Source organism: Pristiophorus japonicus, chromosome 1 (assembly GCF_044704955.1).
Source record: "Pristiophorus japonicus isolate sPriJap1 chromosome 1, sPriJap1.hap1, whole genome shotgun sequence".
In the NCBI taxonomy this organism is placed as follows: domain Eukaryota; kingdom Metazoa; phylum Chordata; class Chondrichthyes; family Pristiophoridae; genus Pristiophorus; species Pristiophorus japonicus.
The window spans coordinates 523,210,231-523,216,991 of record NC_091977.1 but is presented as its reverse complement, the minus strand read 5'-3'; the positions used below and the strand labels follow the sequence as shown (position 1 = coordinate 523,216,991).

Sequence of the window (6,761 nt, the reverse complement as noted above, 5' to 3'; positions counted from 1 at the left end):
CCTCCCCACCCAACCAACCCAAAACAGTCCCCAGTAACACAGCGCACCCATCCAGACAGCAGTGTCACCTTCCCGTCCTGCAGGTGGCGCTGCGGGGACGGCAGCGAGGTCGAGAAGCTCGGCGGTGAGGAGGAGGAGGAGTGGGATGCGGGGGTTGGTGAGGGGTTGTTCCTCTTTCCACCCCTCCTCCTCCTTGTCCTTCAGCCCCCTCCCCACGCGCGCGCCTTCCTGCCCGTCTGGATGGAGCTAGAGCGAGGAGCAGTGACGACAGGAGGAGGAGGAGGCGGGCGGGCGCGCTGCGAGAGACGGTTAGAGCGAGAGCGGGTGCGGGTGGGAGGAGGAGGAGGCGCGCTCGAGCGCCGCTCAGTCAGTCAAGTCAGTCAGTGACTGACGCCGCCACACACACACACACGCAGGACCAGAGCCGCGATCGGTGAGTGAGCGAGCGAGCGAATCTCGCTGTCATTTTATTGCTTTAAGGCGAGAACGAGGAGAGAGGGAAAAAAAGTTAATTCCGAGAAGAGGGGAGGGCGGCTAAATCTTCCTCTTGTCGGCTTTCCTGTGTCGGGCTGGGGTTGTTGGCCGGCCGGGGGTTTGGAAGGGAGGGGGAGGGAGGTTTGTAAAATGGTTGTTTTGCGGTGTGCAGTGTGTGTTGTGTTCCCAGACACGGAGGAGAGTTGCAGCCAGACTGGGGCAGTCAGTCACACGCTGAATGCTGTCTCTTGTGTTGTCTCTGTGTTCCAGCCAGAGAGGCCCAAGTTTAAAGTCAACAGCACAGCCGATCCAAGTGCTGCAACACCATCACTCTGCCACAGCAAAATAAAACCCATTTTAAAAGTAATTTTTTTTTGGGTAGTTGCACAGGGCATTGAAGTGCAGGAGTATATCTTTGGTCAGGGCAAAACTCGGGCTGCTTCACATTCAATTCGCGTGAAGGTTTGTGTTAATTTTATAGATGGACTTTTTTTTGACACATTTTACCTTGCTAAACGGCTGGTTTGCTTTTCAAACGGTAACTTGGGACAGAAAATACCTCTTGGATGCTAAATGCACAATTACTCAAGGTGTACTTCTGCACTTTAAGCAGGTATAACTACCAAATATGTACTTTTAAAATCGGTTTTATTCTGCTATGGCAGAGTGATGGTGTTGCAGCGTTTGGATTTACTGTGCTGTCCTAATGGTGTATCACCATCTTAATACATGAGGGGTCTAACTTTTTTTTTATATAAAAGTTTGTTGCAAATATAAAGCATGATTGACGATGCTTCAGGAAGGTTCATCTAGGATCTGAGCTACTTTTGGGCTGTTTGAGTAACCATGAATGATAACTCCAAGCTAGTAGTGGAGCAAACATGAATCTCTCCCTCCACTCCCCAGCCCATTTTTCATACCCTTCAATGTCAGAGCAGATCTAGTACACCTCTTGCAGTGGGAGTATTGCTTTATAATGGCTGCGTTGTGTGTGTTGTACACAGTAGCAACAAATTATATTTATGTAACAACCACTTGTATTTATATAGCGCCTTTGACCTGGTAAAATGTCCCAAGGCACTTCACTGGAGTGTTATCTGACAAAATTTGACACTAAGGAGATATTGGGACGGAGCATCTTAAAGGAGGAAAGAGAGGCAGAGAAATTTAGGGAGGAAATTCCAGAGCTTAGGGTCACGGCAGCTGAAGGCACGGTTACCAATGGTTGAGTGATTATAATCGACCATGTTCTAGGTTAGAATTGGAGGAGTGCAGATATCTTGGAGGGTTGTGGGGCTGGAGGAGCTTAGAGATAGGGTGGGTCAAGGCCAAGGAGGGATTTGAAAAGCAGGATGAGAATTTTAAAAGAGGCATTGTTAAACCAAGAGCCAATGTGAGTGAGCACAGGGATGATGGGTGAACGATACTTGGTGTGATTTAGGACACGGGTAGAAGAGTTTTGGATAACCTGAAGTTTACGGAGGATAGAACGTGGGAGGCTGTCCAGAGTGCGTTGGAATAGTCAAGTCTAGAGGGAACAAAGGCAGGGATGAGGGTTTCAGCAGCAGATGAGCTGAGGTGGGCGGAGTCAGACGATGTTCCGGTGGTGGAAATAGGTGGTCTTCGTGATGGTGGATATGTGGTCGGAAGCTTATTTCGGGGTCAGATATGACACCAAGTTTGCAAACAGTTTGGTTCAACCTCCGACACGTGCCAGGGAGAGGGTGGAATTGGTGGCTAGGGAACAGGGTTTATGGTGGAGACTGAAGACAATGGTCTTCTAAATATGTAGTTGGAGGAAATTTCAGCTCATCCAGTACTGGATGTTGGGCAAGCAATCTGACAATTTAGATACCATGGAGGGTTCAAGCGATGTGGTGGTGGTGATGTCGAGCTGGGTGTCGTCAACGTACACGTGGAAACTGACGCTGTGTTTTCGAATGATGCAGCATGTAGATGAGAAAAAAGAAGCGGCAGGGACAGTTCTTTGGGGGACACCAAAGTTAACGGAGGGGTGATGGGTGAACTATATTAGTGTCGCTGTCATCATCATCATAGACAGTCCCTCAGACTTGCTTCCACTCCTGAAGTGAGTTCTTTGTTGGCTGAACAGTCCAATACGAGAGCCACAGACCCTGTCACAGGTGGGACAGACATTCGTCGAGGGAAGGGGGGCTGGGACTGATTTGCCACACGCTCCTTCCGCTGCCTGCGCCTGACCTCTTCACGCTCGCAGCGTTGAGATTTGAAGAGCTCAATGCCCTCCCGGATGCACTTTCTCAACCTAGGGCGGTCTTCGGCCAGGGTCTCCCAGATGTCAGTGGTGATGTCGCACTTCACCAGGGAGGCTTTGAGGGTATCCTTGTAACGTTTCCGCTGCCCACCTTTGGCTCGTTTGCCATGAAGGAGCTCCTAGAGAAATTGCTTGGGGGAGTCTCGTGTCTGGAATGCAAACTAAGTGGCCTGCCCGGAGAAGCTGATTGAGTGTGGTTAGTGCTTCAATGCTGGAGATGTTAGCCTGGATGAGGACATTGATGTTGGTGCGTCTGTCTTCCCAGGGGATTTGCAGGATCTTGCGGAGACATCGTTGGTGATATATCTCCAGTGACTTGATGTCGCTTCTGTACATCGTCCGTGCCTCTGATCCATACAGGTGGGCGGGTATTATTACAGTCTTGTAGACCATGAGCTTGATGGTAAGTTTGAGGGCCTGGTCTTCGGATACTCTTTTCCTCAGGCGGACGAAGGCTGCACTGACGCACTGGAGGCGATGTTGAATCTCCGCATCAATGTCTGCCTTTGTTGACAAGAGGCTCCCGAGGTATAGGAATGGTCCATGTTTGAGGGCCGCGCTGTGAATCTTGATATGTGAAGAGAAAAAGATTAGTGAAAACAAACGTAGGTCCCTTGCAATCAGATTCAGGTGAATTTATAATGGGGAACAAAGAAATGGCGGACCAGTTAAACAAATACTTTGGTTCTGTCTTCACGAAGGAAGACACAAATAACCTTCCGGAAATACTAGGGGACCGAGGGTCTAATGAGAAGGAGGAACTGAAGGAAATTATTATTAGGCGGGAAATTGTGTTAGGGAAATGGATGGGATTGAAGGCCGATAAATCCCCGGGCCTGATAGTCTGCATCCCAGAGTACTTAAGGAAGTAGCCCTAGAAATAGTGGATGCGTTGCTGATCATTTTCCAACAGTCTTATCGAATCTGGATCGGTTCTTATGGACTGGAGGGTAGCTAATGTAACACCACTTTTTAAGAAAGGAGGGAGAGAGAAAACGGGTAATTGTAAACCAGTTAGCCTGACATCAGTAGTGGGGAAAATGTTGGAATCAATTATTAAAGATGAAATAGCAGCACATTTGGAAAGCAGTGACGGGATCGGTCCAAGTCAGCATGGATTTATGAAAGGGAAATCTTGCTTGATAAATCTTCTAGAATTTTTTTGAGGATGTAACTGGCAGAGTGGATAAGGGAGAACCAGTTGATGTGGTGTATTTGGACTTTCAAAAGGCTTTTGACAAGGTCCCACACGAGATTGGTGTGCAAAATTAAAGCACATGGTATTGGGGGTAATGTACTGACATGCATGGAGAACTGGTTGGCAGACAGGAAGCAAAGAGTCAGGATAAACGGGTCCTTTTCGGAATGGCAGGCAGTAACTAGTGGGGTGCCGCAGGGGTCAGTACTGGGACCCCAGCTCTTTACAATATACATTAATGATTTGGATGAGGAAATTGAGTGTAATATCTCCAGATTTGCAGATGACATTAAGCTGGGTTTCGGTGTGAGCTGTGAGGAGGACGCTAAAAGGCTGCAGGGTGACTTGGACAGGCTAGGTGAGTGGGTAAATGCATGGCAGATGCAGTATAATGTGGATAAATGTGAGGTTATCCACTTTGGTAGCAAAAACACGAAGGCAGAATATTATCTGAATGGTAGCAGATTAGGAAAAGGGAAGGTGCAACGAGACCTGGGTGTCATGGTACATCAGTCATTGAAAGTTGGCATGCAGATACAGCAGGCGGTGAAGAAGGCAAATGGTATGTTGGCCTTCATAGCTAGGGGATTTGAGTATAGGAGTAGGGAGGTCTTACTGCAGTTGTACAGGGCCTTGGTGAGGCATCATGTGTAATATTGTGTTCAGTTTTGGCCTCCTAATCTGAGGAAGGACGTTCTTGCTATTGAGGGAATGCAGCGAAGGTTCACCAGACTAATTCCAGGGATGGCTGGACTGTCATATGAGGAGAGACTGGATCGACTGGGCCTGTATTCACTGGAGTTTAGAAGGATGAGAGGAGATCTCATAGAAACATGTAAAATTCTGACGGGACTGGACAGGTTAGATGCAGGAAGAATGTTCCCGATGTTGGGAAAGTCCAGAACCAGGGGACATAGTCTAAGGATAAGGGGCAAGCCATTTACGACTGAGATGAGGAGAAACTTCTTCACTCAGAGTTGTTAACCTGTGGAATTCCCTACCGCAGAGAGTTGTTGATGCCAGTTCATTGGATATATTCAAGAGGGAGTTAGATATGGCCCTTATGGCTAAAGGGGTCAGGGGGTATGGAGAGAAAGCAGGAAAGGGGTACTGAGGTGAATGAATCAGCCATGATCTTATTGAATGGTGGTGCAGGCTCGAAGGGCTGAATGGCCTACTCTTGCACCTATTTTCTGTGTTTCTATGACTGAGGGGGGGAGGCAGTGCTATGCGGTGAGGACAGGCTGGTGGAGGACCTTTGTCTTACGGATGTTAAGCGTAAGACCTATGCTTTCATATGCCCGGTGAATACATCGACTATATCCTGGAGTTCAGCCTCAGAATGTGCGCAGACGCAGGTGTTGTCCGCGTACTGCAGTTCAACGACAGAGGTTGGGGTGATCTTGGACCTGGCCTGGAGGTGGCGTAGGTTAAGCAGCTTCCCACTGGTTCTGTAGTTTAATTCCACTCCAGCAGGGAGCTTGTCAACTGTGAGGTGGAGCATGGCAGTGAGGAAGGTTGAGAAGAGGGTTGGAGCGATGACGCAGCCCTGTTTTGACCCCGGTCCGGATGTGAAATGGGTCTGTAATGGATCTGCTGGTAAGGATCATGGCCTGCATGTCGTCACGGAGCAGGCGAAGGTTGTTGACAAACTTTCAGGAGCATCCAAAACGGAGGAGGACGCTCCATAAACCCTCATGGTCGACGGTGTCAAAGGCCTTTGTGTGATCGAAAAAGGCCATGTATAAGGCGCTGCTCCCTGCATTTTTCCTGCAGTTGTCCATTGTTCCCCGTAGGGACAAAATCCGCACTGCGACTCGGCCACAGGGAGAAGACGGTTGAGGAAGACTCTAGCGACAACCTTCCCAATGGTTGATAGCAGGGAGATTCCCCTGTAGTTTCCGCAGTCGCATTTGTTCCCCTTTTTAAAAATGAACAACTTTTCACCCTCAACCTCCCCCCTCCCACTGTCTAAACTTCCCCTAGCCCTAATAGACCCTAATAGGGGGAGCATTTTTCTTAATACTTTACTTTAAACTCATATCCTGCAAATCCCACAAATTCGGGCCTACCTCAGGCGCAAACCTCCCCTCCAAACATCCACGCCTCTCACTGACGACGACGACTGACTACCAGCGACGACCGAGCCTCTCGCAGCTGCGACCTGGACCTCTTTCTTCGTCCCTCTGTCATGTGAATGCTGGATGCTGTTCTCAATTTTAAACTATTTGCAACTTGAAGTTTGACATGGTTGATTTTGCTTACAGTTTGATGGACAGTCATTTATTAATTTTGACACTTATTGGATCACTGTGTTTTAGGAGGATGAAAAGTCCGTTTCAGTGAAGGCCTCCCGATGTTCTGGGAGACTTAAACTAATTGGGCTCCCTAAGCTTTCTACTCTTGGGTTTTGATTTTTCTGGTGTAAAGAATCACAAACTCGTATTCCACCACTGCACATGTACGCTGACGACACCCAGCTCTATCTCAACATCTCTTCTCTTGACCCCTCCACGATCTCTAAATTATCAGACTGCTTGTCCGACATCCAGTACTGGATGAGCAGAAATGTTTTCCAATATTATATTGGGAAGACTGAAGCCATTGTCTTTGGTCCCCATCACAAACTCCATTCCCTAGCCCCCAATCCCTTTCTATAGCATCTGCCTGAGGCTGAACAGCTTGTTTGCAACCTTGATGTCATATTTGACCTTGAAATGAGCTTCCGACCACACATCCGCGGCGTAACGAAGACCGCCTATTTCCGCCCCAGCCTCAGTTCATCTGCTGCTGAGA

General features: G+C 48.5%; 1 protein-coding gene across 2 annotated transcripts in view; it reads left to right on the top strand.

Moving 5' to 3' along the window:
- The first annotated feature begins 206 nt into the window (after positions 1-206).
- Positions 207-6,761, top strand: part of ldlrad4a (low density lipoprotein receptor class A domain containing 4a) — a 440,909-nt gene continuing 434,354 nt past the window's right edge. For both annotated transcript variants that reach the window (XM_070896472.1, XM_070896482.1), the window contains exon 1: positions 207-433. The gene's annotated coding sequence lies outside the window, so the exon portion shown is untranslated. The remainder of the gene's footprint in view (positions 434-6,761) is intronic.